This window comes from Pteropus alecto, unplaced genomic scaffold (assembly GCF_000325575.1).
Source record: "Pteropus alecto unplaced genomic scaffold, ASM32557v1 scaffold29, whole genome shotgun sequence".
Classification (NCBI taxonomy): Eukaryota; Metazoa; Chordata; class Mammalia; order Chiroptera; family Pteropodidae; genus Pteropus; species Pteropus alecto.
Genome location: NW_006443120.1, coordinates 1,035,717 through 1,056,767, shown reverse-complemented (window position 1 = coordinate 1,056,767; position 21,051 = coordinate 1,035,717). Strand labels below are relative to the sequence as shown.

Sequence of the window (21,051 nt, the reverse complement as noted above, 5' to 3'; positions counted from 1 at the left end):
GTGCGCTAAGAGCACTTAACATAAGATATATTTCCTTAGCAAATTTTGAGTCTACAATACAGTATTGTTAACTGTAGGCTTTATGCTATACAGCAGATTTATAGGACTCATTTATCCTGCGTAACTGAAAGTTTACCCTTAAACTTATTATTATTATTATTATTATTATTATTTTGTGCTAAGAGCACTTAACATAAGATATATTTCCTTAGCAAATTTTGAGTCTACAATACAGTATTGTTAACTGTAGGCTTTATGCTATACAGCAGATTTATAGGACTCATTTATCCTGCGTAACTGAAAGTTTATACCCTTAAACTAATGCCTCCCCATTTCCCCCTCCCCTCAGCCCTGGTAACCACTATTCTACTCTCTAATTCTATGAGTTAGACTATTTTAGATTCCACAAAAAGACATGTCATGTAGTATTTATCCTTCTATGTTTGCCTTATTTCACTTAACAAAATGTTCTCTAGGTTCATTCATGTTGTAGCAAATGTCAAAATTTCCTATTTAAAGGCTGAATTCTCTTCTATTATGTGTATATAACATATTTCCTTTATCTCTTTGTCCATTCAGTGGCCATTTAAATTGCTTTCATGATTTAGCTATTTCATGATTTAGCTAATATCTAATATCAAAAGCTTGGAAAAATAAATACAATCTTAGCATCTCATCTTCTGATTTTATTAACCATCTCACTTTTCTCCCATGGCCTATTTGCTCTGTGTGTTTTCTTTCTTTTTTTTTTTTTTTAAATAGGAATAACAATGATATTGTTTATTAGTTTCAGGTATACAGCATAGTTGTTAGGCATTTATATAATTTATAAAGTGCTCCCTCTGATTATGTCTAGTACCCACCTAGCACTATACATAGTTATTACAATATTATTGACTATATTCCCTATGTTGTTCTTCACATCCCTGTGACAATTTTGTAACTATCAATTTGTATTTCTTAATCTTTTTATGGTTTTCACCCAGTCCCCAACCCCTTTCCATCTGGCAACCGGCAGTTTGTTCTCTGTATCTATAAATCTGTTTCTATTTTGTTTGTTTCCATTGTTCTTTAGATTTAATATATAAGTAAGATCATATGGTATTTGTCTTTCTTTGACTTATTTCACTTAGCATAATATCCTTTAAGTCCATGTTGCCACAAGTGGTAAGAGTTCATTTTTTATGGCCGAGTAATATTTCATTGTGTATATGTACCACCTCTTTTTTTTATCCGGCCATCTATTGTCAGGCACGTAGGGTTGCTTCCATTTCTTGGCTATTGTAAATAGCACTACAGTGAACATAGGGATGCATGTATCTTTTCAAATAGTGTTTTGGATTTCTTTGGATAAATATCCAGAAGTGGAATTGCTGAGTCATAAGGTAGTTCTATTTTAAATTTTTTGAGGAACCTCCAAACTATTTTCCATTGTGGCTGTACCAAATTGCAAACACACTAACAGTGTGTGTGTGTGTGTGTGTGTGTGTGTGTGTGTGTGTGTGTGTGTGTCTGTTTTCCTATGATCAAAGCTTCTTCTAATTTTTGGTAAATATTAAGACTGTTGGATAATTCTACACTGGATTGTAGATTACGTTTGGCCAAAATATTCATTTTAAAATGAAACGAGGTGAGGTTCAATCTCTTAAAGAATCCAACATGAATATTTTTATTTTGTTTCTGCAAAAGACTTAATTTCATAATGTTTTCTAAATTAAAAAGATAATCATGTTTAAAATTCATTTTTTTCCAGTTAGCAAGCTTTTACACTATATTTTTTACTATATACATACATATATATGTATATATGTATGTCTATATAGTGATAACATCAGTTTAAAAATATGAAGTGTGTAGTACTTAATAATCACACCAATTTTCCTTTTCAAATGAACAAGATTGAGATTGATGTTTGAACAACATACAAAGAAGCTCTTTGATTTCAGCATATAATTTTATAATTTAAGTTTTAAAACCAGATTTTGGTCTCTAGCTATTATCTTCTTCACAAAGTTGTTTCTTACTGTTAGGAGAAGAAATGTAAGAATTTTTATATTCATTTTTATGTCATTATTATATATGCTAGATCCTATACTAGATACTGAAGCATGAGAGCAAAGACAGAGCTTCTGGTTCTCAGGAGGCTCATAGGTTACAACAGACGACAGTCAAGGTCCTAAAAGACTCCATGGGCTACAGGGCATAGGTTCCGACTATGGCTGGGGTTCTGGGTAGTTGAAAAGTTTCTTAGAGATGACTACAGAGATGACTCTTGAAGAATAAGTAGAAATTAGTCAAGTCAAGTTTAAGAGTTTGCTTTCAGGAGAAACAGAATATTTTTAACCCAAATAATATATACATTGTTCTTATGTTTTCAGGCCTTACTATACCATGTATGGTAAAGGCTTGAAATTGTAAGATACATTTATTTGTAATTTATATTTAATTTACCCACTTCTAAAAATGTATGATGATTGTCATAATGATGATGACAATTATGTCTGCATGTGTGTGTGTACATTTACATGTGTGTCATATGCCATTGACTCAGCTCCAACTTCTGGTTACTCTATGAATAAGTGCTGTCCACAATATCCTGTCCTCAACAGTCCTACTCAGCTCCTGTAAACTCATGCCTATGGCTTCTTTTATGGAGTCAATCCATTCTCATATTTGGTCTTCCTCTTTTCCTGCTCCCTTCTATTTACATTTATGTACACTAGGAATATCTGAATAAAAACTAAACACCATAGAGCGAGAAGGGGGAATGAAATTAATATTGTAGGCTGTTTTTATATTAAACACTGAATATACCTTTAAACACATTTTTACCAAGGCACAGATGTGTTTTATATTTCCATTTTCCTGATAAAATAAAACATGGCAATTTATCAGGTGAAATAGACTTTTTCTTGGTACTAAATTACAATAGGAATATATTGTGTAGATCTCTAAGCAAGGGACTTCAAACAATTTCTTTCTGAAATATCATTTGTTTTCATGGGCTTTTAGCAACACTGAGCAGAGATTTCAAGCCTGAATTCTTTGGCAAGTGCCTGCAGGGCAGAGCCACTGCCACTGATTCAAGGGACATCCTAATTTATCAGACACAGACACACAGATGGCAAAGCTGATATTTCTTTGTGAAGGCTGAGGAGCTCCAGCTGAATATTTCCTCGATGAAAAAGCCATTCTCACTCTATTGTGGAATTGGGCTGGGGCTACATTTTCCTGATGTAGCAGCATAGGATCTGCCTCATTGGTTAAAACACAACTGTTCCATGCTAGAGATCATGGAAGAGATAACTGAGGCCTGGAATATGTCAAGGGGAGAAGTCTTGCCAATTGGCCAGCCTGAGCATGGAAGAAACTGGACATGATTCTTGTGGAACAGTTCATTTTGAGTAATCCTGCCTCCCTACACTGGGAATTAACTGCCCAATGTACCACAAAGAAACTAAACTAGCCTCTAGCCACTAGTGTGGAGTTTTTTAACCTATTTAATTTCAACAATGAATATGGTATGCCTCAAATTATGATTTTTTAAATTACTTTTGTTGACTTATTCTTTTTGATGGTAATTAGATATCGGGTCCATTTTTTTTTCTTGAGACCATTTCGCATTCACAGTAGTGAAAACATCTCTAATTAATCTAAAACTTCATCAAATTATTTAGATATGGAGAAAGAAGGAGCTATAAAACAGTCTCATCTCACATCATTTGGGATTAAAACTGGATCTGTGATAATTAAACACTAAATTTTTATAATTAAATTTATATATATATATATTTCCACCCTCTCAAATCGTTAGTAATGTATTATGACCAAGGCTTTGAAGGGGTATCACTAGCTGACGGTCTACACCAGGGTCAAATTATTTGAACCATGGACTTATATCTATAAAATCAGAAACTTATAAAAGATCAATTAACATGATGACTTACCTTTTCAGGGTTAAGTGGTGGTGGTGGTGGTGGTGGTGGTGGTGGTGGTGGTAGTAGAAAACATAGGACACATTGGATGTGAATGAAAGCATTGTGCTTCCGTATCTTAGGTGTAAGACAAAAATATTAACATATATCACTCTTGTAAAACACTTCTGTTACTAGGAGCTTTTACATAATGCTCTAGATTTTCACATCAATCATCTGAAGTACAGAGGGCAATAGGATTATCCTCACTTACATAGAATGGAATTGAGATGATACTCTGAGAAGTTAAGTGATAAATTCATGATTGCAAGAAAAATATGTAGCAAATTTGGTATTTGGATTTAGGTTTTTTGACTCCCTATCAAATGCTTTTTTACTATACCTAAACTGAAATTCATTTCAAAGAAAGCTAATATAGAGTTTAAAAGTAAATTGATAGAAATTATGTACCTAAATGTTAAATTATGAATTATTTATCAATATTCACAAATTCTAGCATTAGAATAAGTTCGGATTGAACAAAATGGGGAATGTGATAATTTAAATAAATGGAATTAGATATTTATCTATTTCGAGATGGGAGAAAGTATTTGTTAAGATGGTCTTAAGTCTTCAGAAACAACAAAAACTTTAAAGAACAGTTCAGGACCTCTACTCAATTATAATAGCCGTGCAGTTCCTTCTGCTTCAGCAAACATGGCACCCAAATTTGTGATCTCAAGCAATGTGTGTGCAGGGATGTGATAGTCATAAAGGACATGGAAATAAGTCTTTTTGGTAGCGTTATAGTTTAGATTTTTGTGCTCTCCATTCCAGCAACTCTGGGATGCTTAATGATATCATCTAACTTCAACAACCAACAAAGCCGTGACCCAAAGGGACAAAGCATTCTCTATTCCTGAAGACATGTTGAGACATCCTTGTGCAAATGTGTGAAGAGCTGACATAACAAAGCTGCCACTCTCTTAACAGAGGCTCCTTTTCCCTTTTCCAGGCTTGACTTGTATATTACCTGGTATCAAAAGACCCAGAACACTTTTATTTGTCTGTCTGGATTGTTGATTCACTCTTAGCATCATAGGACTTTCTCCCTTGCTCTGATTGCTCTTCCTCCCTCTGCTAAGACAAGTTGCCATCACTTCAGTAACTACAAACAACAGATCATTTTGTACTTTAATTAATAATTTAATTCATAATTTGAAACAATCTTGTTTTCCTATCATTTAGGGACATAAAACTATAAAACTAGCAATTAATTTTGGTCTTTAGGAGTATCGGTGGTCTAGAAACACTGAGTTTATGCCAAAACAAGCAAATGAAAACCTCAAACATGTAGACATAACACTTAAATAAGAAAATCATAAAGTGATACACTTGGTAGCTAAATGAGATTGTATGCAACTTGTTTCTGATAGTGTCTATCAAATTCCCAGCTTGTTTAAAGAATTTTGAAAATGGGCATTTTATTTACTCAAACATTATTCATCTGAATAAAATAATTGTCCAATGAAACTCTAAAAATTAAGTTATGATTTGGTTGATGAAAATTTACTAGCAAATATCTTTCTATTAATTCTGAATACATTAAAGATCTGAGTAATTACTAGGTAAAAAAAAAACTATGCAAGATCTTACAAGGAAGATATGACAGTTTCTTCTTTCAAAGAACATATAAACTAGTTAAAGAGAAGACACTCAACCAAAAACAATTTTCTATTGACTGTAACAGACAGCATCCTAGACACTGTGGGTCATAACAAACATTGCAGCATCTGCTTTGGTCTCCTGGATTGCTCATCTGGGGGGATCTAGCCTTCTGCTGAAAGAACATTCTATCATCCCTCTGGAGAGGTTCACGTGAGAAGCACTGAGGCCTCCTGTCAAAAACCAGAACAAACTTGCCAGCCAGTTGAATGAGCTACATTAGAAGTGGATCCTTCAGCTTTGTAGAGTCTTCGGGTCCCTGTGATCCCGGTTGACACCTGCTGCAACCTCTAGGGATACCTGAGCCAAAAACATTAGATGAGCTGCTCCTGAGTTCTTGGCCCACAGAATCCATGAGAGATAATTAATTATTTTTGTTTTCAGCAAGCAAGTTTTGGGGGAAGAATACTTTTACCCAGCAATAGATAACTAATATACTGAGCCTCTAATATGTGCTAGGAACTATTCTGGGGCTCCAAATAGTGATCAAGATGGAAAATGTCTGTGCTCCCCCCCCCACTAATAATTTATCAAGGAGATAGTCAGCTGAAAAATAAACATTAGAGAGAATTCAGGGAAGATGACAGAGTAGGAAACATCAGGAATATGTCTCCCTACCTAAACAAGAATTGCATTGGCAGAATCTGTCTGATGTACCCATATTGGAACTCCAGACTCTGTTGAAGCATTGATGACTTGGTTGGTAAACTGAGATTATTTTAAATCAATTCCAGCTCTTAGAATAGTAGTAGCTACCCATACCTCACCACTAGCCACAGAGCAGGCTGCTGTGAACATGTTTCTGGAGCATCTTGCACACAGCTTATGGGAGCCAAGGTAAACAAAAATGACCTTGTCCTATAAATATTGGGAATCTGTGTTGTGATTATTGATTGCTGCTTCTGATCACAGAGGTATAGACAGTTATAGTTGTTTCATTTTCCCCCATTGTAGCAAGCCCCCTTCTTCAGGCTGCTGAAGTGAGTTCCAGGGGATTTAATAATCTTGTGCTCTTCCACTTTTCCCTTATTTATTTTTTATTTTTTTGCTTTTTTTCTCTTTTGGAGTCCAGACAGTAAAAACTAGAATATTAAAAGGAACTGCATATATAAGAAAAAATAGAAAATTATGACACGAATACAGGGAAAGGCTCAGAAAACATCTGAGAAGACATTAAGTTTACACCTCAGGCTTATACTTGGCACAGAGATAGACTATGACAATTGAAAAAAACCAAACAACAACAACAACAACAACAACAACAAAGTCCTGCAGACTCTGGGGAAGAGGAAGAATCTGATTTCCAGAGTTACCACATTATTAAATTCCTATATCTAGTGTTCAACAAAAAATCACACAGCATACAAAGAAATAGAAAAGAATGGCTCATTGAAAGGAAAAAAATAAATCAATTGAAACTAAACTGTTTGTGAAAGACTTAATGGCAGATCTATTAGGCAAGGACTTAAAACAATTTTCTTAAAGGTAATCAAAGAACTAAAGGACGATATGGAGAAAGTCAAGAAAATGATGTGTGAACAAAATGAAAATGTCAATAAACAGAAAACCTAAAAAGAAACAAAAAATAAATTCTGGAGCTGAGAAGTGCAATAATTAAAACAAAAAAATTGACTAGAGGGATTCGAAGGCAGATTTGAGCAGCTAGAAGAAGGAATCAATAAACTTAAAGATAAGACAATGGAAATTATTGAATCTGACAAACAGAAAGAAAAGATTGAAGAAACATGAACAGAGCCTAAAGTATCAATAGAACATCATCAAAGAAGTCAACATGAACATTGTAGGAGTCCCAGAAGAATAAATGAGAGAGAAAGGTACAGAGAGAATATTGGAAGAAATAATGGCTAAATATTTTTCAAATTTTATGAAAGAAATGAACATAAACATCCAAGAATCTCAATGAGCTCTAGTTAAGAGGAATTCAAAAAGACTCACAGTGAGACACGTTATAATCAAACTTTCAAAAGCAAAACACAAAGGTCTTGAAGGCAAAATGGGAGAAGGATACCATCACATACAAGAGATCCTCAATAATATTATCTGCCATTTCTTATCAGAAACTTTGGAGGCCAGAGGACAGTGGGATAATATATTCGAAGTGCTAAAATTAAAAGAAAATCCTGTTAACTAATTATTCAATATCTAGTAAAAACTGTTCTTCAAACATTATGGGAGAAATTAAGACATTCTCAGATAAATAAATTTGATGTGGTTCGTGACCAGTAGACATGGCATGCAAAAAATGCTCAGGGGAGGCCTTTAAAGTAAAGTGAAAGGATACTAGCCAGTAATTTGGAGCTTTATGGAGAAATAAAGACTTCAAAATGATAAATATAGGGGCGATTATGAATCTAGTATTATTGTTACAATAATATACTTTTTGTTTTCTACGTGATTTAAGAGATTAATACATTAAAAAAATAATCATTAGTATTAAAGCTAGTAGTACTGTAATTGGTTTGTAACTTCCAATCTTGTTTTCTAAATAATTTAAGACTAATGCACATAAAAGAATTGTTAGCTAATGTTTTTAGGCAGAGGATGCATAATGATGTAATTTTGGGACATCAACAATGAAAAGGGGGTGGAGCCAGAGTTGTAAGGAAGATTTTGTATGTTATTGGAATTCAAGTTATAAAATTAAATTAGAGTATTATAATTTTAGAGTATTAAATGTAATTTCTAGGGTAACTATAAATAAAATAGCTATAGAATACACACAAAAGGAAATTATTTATTATTGTGAGTGAGATATTAAAATATGTTTTAATATCCCACCTGTCTCTTTAGCCAAACCCCCCAAAAAGAAATCTTTTTCCAAGGAGGAGCTGATTAGTAGTGATTTAGAAGAAACAGCTAGCAGTGGAAGTCTTCCCAAGAGGACGAAATCTTTCTCCAAAGAGGAACCAGTTAGTGACTCTGAAGAGGCAGGAAACAGGAGTGTCCCCAAGAAAAAGAGGAAATTCTCTTTAAGGAGGAACTGCTCAGCAGTGGACCTGAAGAGGCAGCTCCAAGAAAAAGAAAAAGCTCCAGAAGCTATTCCAGGGAGATTAGAATGGACAGTGCCCTGGTGGGGCATAACCATCCACAGTGCCATTTCCCAAACAATCCCTTATAAAAACATTCATAAGTCAAAACAAACAAATAAACAACAAACAAACAAAAACCACAATAAGCTATTAGATTTAACAGACATATGTAGAACACCACCCAACAACAACAGAATACACATTTTTATCAAGGGTACACGGTATGTTTTTCACGATAGGTCATATGTTAGGCCATATATTGTGTCAATATATATTTTTGAAAAATTTTTTAAATTTTTCAGTTACAGTTAACATACAATGTTATATTAGTTTCAGGTGTACATCATAGTGATTATGAAGTGATCACCCCAGTAAATATAGTATCCATCTGATACCATATATAGTTATTACAATATTATTGACCATATTCCTTACACTATACTTCACATTCCTGCGACTATTTTGTAACTACCAATTTGTACTTCTTAATCCATTCTTCTTTTTTTTCACAGTCCCCTAAACCCCCTCCCATATGGCAACCATCAAAATGTTCTTTGTATCTATGAGTTTGTTACAGTTTGTTTGTTTGTTTTGTTCTTTAGATCCCACATATAAGTGAAATCATATGGCATTTATCTTTCTCTGCCTAACTCACTACACTCAGCGTGATACCCTCTAGATCCATTCATGACGTTGCAAGGGGTAAGAATTAGTTCTTTTTAATGGCTGAGTAATACTCCATTGTATATATGTACCACCTCTTCTTTATCCATTCATCCACTGATAGATAGCCAGGTTGCCTCCATATTTTGACTATTGTAAATAATGGTGCAATGAACATATGAAAGCACATATCCCTTCAAAGTAGTATTTGGGATCATTCAGTTAAATACCCAGAAGTAGGATTACTACGTCTTCCTTTGTCTCTTGATATAGTCTTTGTTTTAAAGCGTATTTTGTCTGGTATAAATATTACTATCCCAGCTTTTTGTTTATTTGTTTCCATTTTCATGAGCTATCTTTTCCCATCCCTTTACTTTTAGTCTGTGTAGGTCTTTCAATCTGAAGTATCTTGTAGGTAGCATATATGAGGGTCTTGTTTTCTTATCTATTCAGTTAACCTATGTCTTTTCATTGGAGCATTTAATCCATTTATATCTAAAGTAATTATTGACAAATAAATAGTTATTGCCATTTTATTATTCATATTTTTTCATCATTTTTATCTTTTTACTCTTAAAAAAGTGTCTAACATTTCTTGTTACAGTTTTGGTGGTAATGAACTCCTTTAGCTTTTTTCTGGCTGGGAAACTCTTTATCTTTTATTTGATTATAAATGATAGCCTTGCTGGGTAGAGTAATCCTTGCTTTTCATCACTTTGAATATTTTGTGCCAATCTCTTCTGGCCTGAAAAGATTCTATTGAAAAATCAGCTGACAATATTATGGAAGCTCTCTTGTAGGTAACTAGATGTTTTTCTCTTGCTGTTTTAAGATTCTCTCCTTGTATTTAACCTTTGGCATTTTAATTATGATGTGTCTTGGTGTGGGCCTCTTTGGAGTCATCTTGTTTTGGACCCTTTGTGATTCCTGGACTTGTATGTCTATTTTTTTCACCAGGTTAGGAAAGAAATTTTTCATTATTATTTCTTCAAATAGGTTTTCAATTCCTTGCTCCCTCTCTTCTCCTTCTGGTACCCCTATGATGTGAATGTTGGTACACTTGATTTTTTTTCAGAGGACTCTTAAACTAACCTCACTTTTTTTTTTTGGATGTTTATTTTTTGTTGCTGTTCTGATTAAGTGTTTTCTATTACCTTCACTTTCAAATAACTGATTCAATCCTGTGCCTCATCTAGTCTAATGTTGATTCCCTCTAATGTATTCTTCATTTCAGTTGTTGCATTCTTTATTTCTGATTGGTACATTTTATGATTTCTATCTCTATTTTTATGTTTTTCTATCTTTGTTAAAGTTTTCACTGAGATCATTGAGCATCCTTATAACTAGTGTTTTGAACTCTATATCTTGTAGATTGCTCATCTCATTGTTTAATTGTTTTTCTGGAGCTTTGTTCTGTTTGCCTTGAAGACAGACAGTTTATTTCCTTTTTGTATGTCCCTGGCACCTTTTGAGCTGTTCTCCCAGTGCTGGAGCTCAGAGAAAGTGAGTCCACCAATGGGTAGTCTGTGTGTAGTCCCTGTAAGAGGAACATCTGGGACTCCAAAAGGGTTCCTTCTCACTCAGCCACAATGTAGACTGGTTTTCACTGGGAACTTCTCTTTTTAGCACTGGAAACCTGGACCAGAGAACCTGTTGTGGGCTGGGACACCTCCACTGCCACATGTGGATGTGAGATTAGCCCATTTTGTATCTCTGCTCCTCCTAACAGTCTCATCCTGGCTTTTTCTGTGTTTTCTTAGTTACAGGATTTCTATTAAGCTCGACTTCAGGCAATTCTCAATCATGATTGTTCTATTTTTTTTTTATAATTTTGATGTGGTCATGAGAGGAGGCAAACTCTATGTTTCCTACTTCACTGTCTTGACTGGAACCCATGTCAATATACTTTGAGAAATGGGCATTATATAATGTATCTTTTCTGAATAAAATGGGATGAAATAAAAAATAAACAACAAAAGGAAAACTGAAAAACTCACAAAACTGTATAAATTAATGACACACTTTTAATAAAGCAAAATCAAATAAGAAATTACAAGGGAAATTACAAAATACTTAGAGAAGAATGAAAATAAAATATAAAAACCTATGGGGCACAATGAAAGCATTTTAAAGGGGGAGGGGTTGTAGCTATAAAGACATAGTTAAAAACAAGAAAGATCTCAAATTAGCAACCTATCTTTACAACTTAAGGAACTAGAAAAAGGACAAACTAAATAAAAAGCTAGCAGAAGGAGCAGAGATAAATAAGAGAAAAAAAAATTACAGACAATTAATGAAACCAAAAATTGGTTCTTTGAAAAGACCAACAAAATAATCTTTAGGTAGATAAGCTAAGCAAAAATATTTATAAGAGTATTATAAATCATTGTATACCAACAAATTGGATAACCTAAACGAAATGGACAAACTCCTAGAAATATAAAATCACAAAGAAATAGACAGTCTGAATAGATCTGTAACTAAGAAAAATATTAAATCAGTAATTAAAAAAAAAAATCTCCTAACAGAAAAAGTCCTGGACCTAATAGCTTCACTGATAAATTCTACCAAACATTTAAACACAAATTAATATCAATTTCTCAAACTTTCTAAAATTTGAAGAGAAGAAAACACTTTCTAACTCATTTTACAAGACCAGCATTACCCTGAAACCAAAGCCAGACAGACACTACAAAAAGAAAACAGGAGCACAGGAGGAAGCATACTCAGGTCTAGGAAGAAAACTAAGCAAAGGTGGGAACTGCTTCTCATGCTTAGGATTGGGTGAGTGAACCAGCTGGTGCAGAATTGGATCAAGAAACATCATGCCTCATGAGACCTAGCTGCCTTGCTGAGAAGGTCAGATTTGATTTCTGGACAACAGAAATCATTGGAGATTTTTGAGTCGATATGTGGCAGTATAAGATTTTAAAATTCTATGAATATTTATTAATTACCTGCCAGTTTGCTAGGCATTTTGGGGGACCGAATTAATGAAAAACCACCTTTGCCCTCAGAGAATGTATATTCTCACTGGGGATAAAAAATATGCACATATAAGCAACAGAGATCATCATGTCTCTGCCTAAAACGAGAAGGCAGTGATTACTTATTTAGAGGATCAATGTACTCAATATTCATAGCAAAAGTTTATATTGTGCTTACTATGTGCTAAAGACTATTCCAGGACTTTGCATGATTTAATTCAGTAATACAACACTTACATGAGGTAGGTAACATTAATATCTCTATTTCACAGATGAGAAAACAGACAGAGAGTTTAACTACCCAACATAGGAACCTGTGAGTAGATATAAGGATTAAATCCAGACAGTCTGGATTCAGAGCTGTGACTAACTACTACACAATTGTGCCTCTTGAATAAGAGGTTAAACTTATTGAGGCCTGGAATATACCAGCTCCTTCAATCTTCATTAATTTGTTTAATTTGTAGTCAATGTAAATTGTTATTCATTATTTAGTTTAAGGGTATAGGCCTAGTATCAACATTGCTTAACTGTTGTTTCACTTCAAGGTACAGATAAAATGCACTGTAATTACATGGAACACACTATAAGATGACTTAAACTAGGCTACTTCTTTTAATGATATATGGTATACCTAAACTTCTGTAATTGATTTTTTAAAAAACAAGGTGTTTTAATGGTATTCATAGTGTAATAATATTTATAACATATATAGAATATGTATGATACAGAGAAATAGCATAGACCCAGGAATCAGAGCCCTGAGCTATAGTCACAGCTCTGCCTTTGTCAAATTATTGCCTTTCTGACCCTATTCTTCATGGCAGAGCTCACATTACCTGCTTCCCCTACCCCCACACACTTCCCAGATGAGTACATAAGATAACATGCTATGTAATAACTAAAATTAGAATCTTGGGGGTAACTTATCTTTTTCACTCTATAATCAGTGGGAGAGAATATCTAGATGTTGGGGCAATTCTATGATTTGGGTCTGTAAATACAATGATGAGTTTGGTATCCTAGTTTTATGTTAAACTATTAGGATTATATCAATAAAAATGATTCCCTCTGCCTCTGAAGCCTACCTATATTTCTCATAATGACTTCTTGATCCTGAGCTCCCTGTGCAGTCTGAAAAAGGTATTGTATTCAGAACTAATCATGTACCGATGATAAAATTCTATGGTAGCCATAAAATTTGTCCTAAAACAAAAACAAAACAAAACAAAACAAAACAAAAACAAACTAACAAACAATAACAAAAAAAAACCCCCAAGAACCTGGGCTTGGCACACTTACTTCCCTGTAAAAGAATTCTTTGCAAAAAGGAGAACATTCCTTTTTCACAGGGTTGTTTAGAGGATTCAATAGATAGTATGTATAAAGTGCATTAAATACTAGCTACACACAGACCATAAAATGTTAGACAAATGTTAAAAAGTATTATGTTTATTTTTCTTAGTTGTATCTCACAATTCATTGAATAAGACCCAAGTTTTCAGGCTGTAATGGGAAAGTTCTGGAATACCACAATAGGGCTTGTCTAGTGTTTTCTTTCCACCAACTTGTTTTGAAAGCAGAAGTACTAGAAATATTGCATAAAAATGCAGTCTGGCTGGATTTCAAGGCCTGTTTCTAGACCAGAGTGGCTTGGATCAGGTCGAATAAGATTCTAAATGTTTGGATGCAGAGGTAAAACCAAACCTCAGCAAACCGAGAAATGACAAACAAACTGAAAAATTTTAAATTATGGCATGGGTTAGGAGCTATGGACAAATATTCATTAGTAACTAGGATGCAATTATCCAATCATTTTTAGACAATATTTAAAGGGCCAGTTTTTGTTTTTAGTTGTTCTCTTCTGAAGTGAAATCTATGCTTGCCTAGGACCAGGCAGCAATAGTAATTTAAAGAACAATTAGTTTGGTCAGTTTCTTGTTAAAATATTGATTAAAAATTATTATGTTGATGACAATTGGCCAGTTTAGATGGCAGAATAGGTACTCGTTGTGCTTGCTTCCTCTCAAAACCATCAAAATTACAACTAAACTATGGAATAACTATCATTGAGAATCATTTGAAGTCTAGCTGAGTAGAAGTCTTATAACTAAATGTATACAGAAGAAGCCAGGATGAGACTGGTAGGAGGAACAGGGATTAAAAAAAAAAAAGATAGGATGATTCCATACCCATGTGCCCCATACAGGGCATGGGCAGCACTGACTTTGGCCTGCTACAGAGCCCCATTCCAAGAGGGTCCAGAACCAACACACCCAATGGCTAGCTTCAGACCACACCAGAGAATCACACAACCACCACCACAAACAGCACACGTAAAGGACAGACTAGGTAGACACCAGAGCCCTGCTAGAGCAAATTTGATTCTATAGGATCAATGCCTACACAAGGGCACCTCCACTGTACTCATGACCAGTCCTCATAACCAATCAGTTCAAAGGTCAATCCCTCCCCTCATTGTGCAAACAGCAATCATGGCTCAAGTACAACAGGAGGACACACACCAACCACAAAAGGGACTCACTTGGAACACCTGGGGTAGGTGACCAGGTAAACTGTGCCATTGGGCCCCACAGGACACCTACTACATAAGGCCACTCTACTAAGACTGGGATACAGCAGGTCTTCCTAATAAATAGAAACAAATACTGGAAAGCAGTCAAAATGCAGAGACAAAGAAACATGTTCCAAATGAAAGAACAGAACAAAGCTCCAGAAAAACAACTAAACAAAATGGAGACAAGCAATCTACCAGATACAAAGTTCAAAATCCTGTTTATAAGGATCCTCAAAGAAAAGAGATGAACAAAGATTTTTCATGAAAAGAGAAACAAACAAAAAACTGGAGTAGTAATATTTATATCAGACAAAATAGACTAAAACAAAGGCTATAACTAGAGACAAAGAAGGACTCAGTAATCTCACTTCCAGGTATTTATCTGAAGAAACCCAAAACACTACTTTGAAGTGACATGTGCATTTATATGTTCATTGCCATATTATTTTCAATAGCCAAAATATGATGGACACCGGGGTGTCCATCCATGGCTAGATGGATAAAGAAGAGGTGGTACATATGTACAATTAAATATTACCCAGCCATAAAAAAAAAAAAAAAATCTTGCCATCTGCAACAACATGGATGGACCTAGAGGGCATTGAGTCGAGTGGATTAAGTCAGACAGAGAAAGACAAATGCTATATGACTTCACTTATATGTGGAATCTAAAAAAAACAAACAAAATAAAGAAACAAACAAAACATAAACAAACTCAGAGATATGAAGAACATTTGGAAAGTTGCCAGATGGAGGGGGAATTGGTGGGTCAGGTGAAAGGAGGGAAAGGATTAAGAAGTATAAATTGTCAGTTACAAAATAATCATGGGGATGTAAAGTACACAGTAGGAAATATAGTTGATAATATTTTAATAACTATATATGGTGTCAGATGGTACTATATTTATTAGAGTGATCACTTTGTAAGTTATATAAATGTCTAATCACTATGTTGTACATCTGCAACTTATATAATATTGTATGTCAATTATAATCAAAAAATAAAAAATTATTTTAAAAAATGTTATTTTCTCCCACAAAAAGACTATAAATAATTATTATATTAGTATGACTAGTTTGCATTCACTTTATAATTCTTATATATTTAAATATTATAATCATTAACAGAGTAATAATAAAGAAATAATAAATAATTATAGTAGATTAACCATAATTATCTTCTAAGAGTTTTATTGAGTCTTTTCTATGTACCAGATAAGGTTGAGCACTGAGGTGAACAAGACACAGGTCTTTACCTCGGGAGTCTGCACATTATTAGGGCAGTGGACAAGTTGGCAGCCTATGGTGATACAGTGTCATGTGTGTGGTCTACATACCACTCAGTATGTACTGCTCTCATGATGGGGAAGGCCTTTCATTTAGTATCAATGATGTGCTACAAGCTCTGTAGTGTATGTTCTCTATGCTATTCCTAATCCTTGCACTGTGACTCTATGTGTATTTTATATACGGGGAAACTGAAGCTCAGAGAAGTGGCAGCACTAGCACGTGGCTTCAAGTGTGTCCATCTCCAAGTTTTCTCACTCTCCATGTTTCAAGTGGGTTTTTGTGTACCCACGGCTTCCTCTTTTTCTGGAATCCATAAAAAAGCTGGTCTGCCTGCTTTTAAGACCCACGAAGAGCTTGGAAAGGGATGTAGATTCCTCTTGCACAAAGTGATACACTTGGGATGGTAGCAGGGAATGATGAGAGTTTCCATTTATTTCTGAAAGAAGATTCTCCAGCTGCTGCTGTGTATGCAAGAAGGGCAACTAGTGCATTAGTGGCCACTTCTGTCCTGCTCAGAGAGCTCACAGTAGAATAACATGTTACATGGTTTCATGAATTTTTAATGACTTGGACTTAAAAAGTAGTTTCAGAAGGTGAGCAAAATACTAAGTTAATTGAGCTTTGCTTCTTACCTTCCCTTTCCCAATGTAGTTTTACTAGAAATACGGCTGAAATATCAGCTGTCATATGATGAATATTTTAAAAAGAATTCTATTATGCACCCAAGGTTCACTCAGCTCAGTAATGAGAGTAATGAGGACAGTTACCTTTAGGGAAAGGAAGTGAGATCACTCTTGCCACTTAGTGGGGGCTGATTTGACAGGCGTCTGCTCTGAGCACGGGCCTATGTCTGGGGAAATCACAGCTGCTTGTCGTAACCTTACCTTGTAGGAAAAACTCTACCTTACAATGCTTGAGAGTTCTATCTGTGGCAGAGAGCTGGCTGCAAACTATTTTTATTCCCTTGGCTGATTGTTGAGGTAGAATCCATCACCTGATGAATATTCAATGGGTGAAGCAAAAAAAATAAATAAATAAAAAATAATATCTTTGCTTTCCTGCAATGTCCTCTGTGGCCCAAACAGAAAGAAATCAAAAAGCAGAGAGGAAAAGTGGGGCACATCCCCTTCCTCCTTAATACGAATGCTCTCCATAGATACTGGGAAAGGTCTGACACTGGGAAAGGCAAAAGCAAAGGAATAAGTTTTCAAATTATTTCAGAGACATAGCCAGAGAGAAAAGAATATAGCATTGAAATTAAAAGAATATGAAAAGCGATTCAGGCATATTCCCATTATTGTTGCTACCTCCGATCCATTATAGGTCGTTTGACTTTTTCCTTGACTTTGGAATGAAGGTTTGGGCACCAAAGGGAAAAACAAATCTGCATTAGGCTGTTCCAGGAAGGCAGCCCTGACAGACCCAGATCAGGACACCTCTGCACTGCCTGGAGTTGGTAAATATCACAGGACACATTTTTACAAAGGAGAAAAATAGAAAATAGTTCTTTCTCCATGGACTGTGTTATAAAGTCAGTTTTGCTAGTTGTGCAACTATTACTTGTTAAGCTACAATTGAAATAGTTGCCCATGCTATGCTAGCAGGACTTGAAGAACAGTGTGGCTGCAGAGTGACTTAACCAATTCCAGATGAAAGGGTGAAATAAGCACCATCTGCTTTTCTCAACACCCTGTCTGTGCTCCTCGCCCCTTCCCACCATATCAGTTCTTTAGCTCCTTGTGCCATACTCATGGTACATAGTCCTCTGGTTGTCATTAACCCATCCTCTATTGTCACTGCAGTTCCCAAACTTTCAAGCTTCAACTCAGTGGTGGTTTGCTTGTGAGAGCAGTACTAAAAGGAACTGAGAAGCAGGCACCCATTGTGGAAGAGTATAGAATATTCTTGATAATAAAAGCTAGCATGGATATGTTCTCTTTAGATAACTGTATTTATTAGGCATATTACAGCTTATTTAATCTTCACTGGAATCAATTTTCTTCATTTTACAAGTAGGTAAATAAGGCTCAGAAAGCTTAAGTGTTTTGACCAAAATCACACAGCTTTAAATGATGCAACTGGGGATTAAACCCAGGCCAGTATAACCTCACAATCTGTGCTCCCCTTTTTATATCTCTGGGAGGACATGGGATAGAGGGGAGTAGATTGGTCTTAGGGTTGCTGTACTCTTGCCAGGGCTTCTGGGGAGGTTAGAAGAAATCCTTTCACCTATCTCTGGCTCATTGCTTACTGGTCTCGAATGATCGTAACCTGGTTCCTGGCAACTGCTTGTGGAATCTCAGGTAGCCACACACACACATAAAACAGGAAAGAGGTAGTGCATAAGAAAGTTCTAGCCTAAAATCCACACCCACCCAGAAATAAGGTTGCAGTGGTGATGGCCAAGAGGCTTGGTCAGGTTCTGGCTTATAAAAGCTGGAAGAGATGCCAGATGGTAGAAAAGAAATACACACAATTGGGTCCAAACTCCAAGTAAGGAAATTTAATAATAGAAACATAGAGGTCTAATTTTGAACTAAAAATACTTAATGCAGTTTTTCCAGCCCCATAAAAAGTTCTGGGTTTGTGACGCAGTGAAATAATGCCTAATGAAAGGGTTGAGTAACTTAACTATGGAAAGCAAAGCAGACTTTTCCGTCGTCATGATCCCACCCTAACTACTGTCTACTGGTATAGCTTCCAAAAAGCAAAGCATTCCAGCGCATCTTGGTAGTAATTACTGATATTTATCCAGTAGCTGCTACATGCAGGCACTTCACATGTTTCATTCTCACCTAAAACATAAAATAATCCTAAAAAGTAATTACTATTTCTTCCTCTCTCAGAAGAGGGAATTAAAACCATAAAATGTTGACTGATTTGCCAAAGAGCACAGTGACTAAGTGATGGAACAGGGATTTGAACTCAGACCCAATTCCAAAGACTGAATTTCTACTAGTTGTCTGATTTCTTTACTATGCCCAGTAATGCTGCTTCGTAGCATTCTTATAATTTTAACCTGTGTGTGAAAGTGGCACCACCATGTCTAGCTCATAGAGAAACTCTCAGTTGGTTAGGTTTGTTTTCACCATAGTTAGGGCTCTCTATATCTCCCATCACCTCAGAGGATCTCCATGCTCCTTAACCCCATTCAGGTGACTGACATATGTCACCAGTTGTCCCCAGGTGACTGACCCTGTGCCAGAGGTTTTTATTGTTCTCACCTGGACACTCTCCATGGCTCCTTCCTCCTCTTCCCCAGCCACATCTTATCTAGTCCTGAAGGGCACACCTAGTTCCACAAAGCTGACACAGAGCATCTTACCTGGAACTTAGGTCACGTTTTACCCCTAATCTTCTCATGGGTTGAGGAAGGGGAAATGGTCCAAAGAAAGAAGAGAAAAGAGGAGAGAGCACCAGATTACTACCTCTAGTTAACCTATGTTGGTAATGACCCAAGCCAACTTACATTTTCCAGCCGGAAGCCTGGCCAAGTATTATTGAGCCTGAAATATATTCAATTTGGGAGTATTTTTTTAAGATAAAGACTACAAAACTGTGATTAGCAAATTAGATACAGAGCCTGAGAATACGATCCTTAAAGCTGACACATCACTGGTGTCACAGTAAATCAGGCCCTCTTCATAGGTTTTAGCTTTATTTTGGTAAAGAATCACCTACATGTTGAGGGTGGTGAGCGATGTCTGTTCCTCACATACTCGCTATCAGGTTAGTATGAAATGCTTCTATACAGACATGTATTAGCCTCAAGTTCATCCCAAGCAGGTACAAAACAGTTTATAAATCTTTTCTGCAACTCAATGAAGCCCCAGTTCTCGGCCTTTTAGAGGTTCCAACCACAAAGTGTCTGTCCAGGCGAGCCCTGTGCATCCTAGAGGTGGGTTCTGTGCTTCCAGACTGCACCCTGCACTGACCAGGGCCAGACTTCATGTGTATCACTTAGAGGCATCCTATTCAGGCCACGTGCTAGTTTCTGCCCTTCATGCAAGTATGGGAGTGTTTCTAAGCAATTTTAGTGAATCTACATACACTGAATACCTTTAATTTCACCAATAAAAGAATTTCTGATATTTGTCATGCTACTTAAGTCACTAGTTTTACCAATGAAAACCCATTTTTGACACCTAGTATGCTCATTTGCAAAATGTTACTCTTTAACAATATTTTAAAGTCTGTTTATTATTATTATGTAAATTATATTAAAGTACATATAATATAAAATTTACCATTCAATCATTTTTAAGTATATAGTACAGTGGCATTAAGTACATTCACATTGTTGTGCAACCAACATCCCTGGAAGGTTTTTCATTTTGCAAAACTGAAACTCTGTACCTATTAAATACTCATTTTCTTTAATCCCTGGCAATCATCATTCTTTCTTTACAAATTTGACTACTTTAAATATCTTATATAAGTGAAATCATACAGTATTTATCCTTTTGTGACTGGTTTATTTTCCTCAGTAGAATGTTCTCCAGGTTCATTCGCACTGTAGCAGGTGTCAGAATTTTCTTCCTTTTTAAGCCTAAATAATATTCCATCATATGTATACGTTATACTTTGCTATTCATCCTTCGATTGGACACGAGCTACTTCTATTTCTTTTGGCTATTAGGAATAATGCTACAGTGAACATGAATGTGGAAATATCTCTTTAAGACCCTACTTTTAATTCCAGAAGTGGAATTGCTGGATCACATGGTGATTTTATTTTTAATTTTTTGAGTAATTGCGATACAGTTTTGCAAAATGTCAGTTTTGATGATGATAATGATAGTGGAAGAACTCAATGTGTGGCCCTTTCTACGACTGCTGCTGAA

The 21,051-nt window shown here is 35.4% G+C and overlaps 1 pseudogene; it reads right to left on the bottom strand.

Moving 5' to 3' along the window:
- Window positions 1-21,051, bottom strand: part of LOC102898964 — a 93,847-nt pseudogene that overhangs the window by 11,484 nt on the left and 61,312 nt on the right.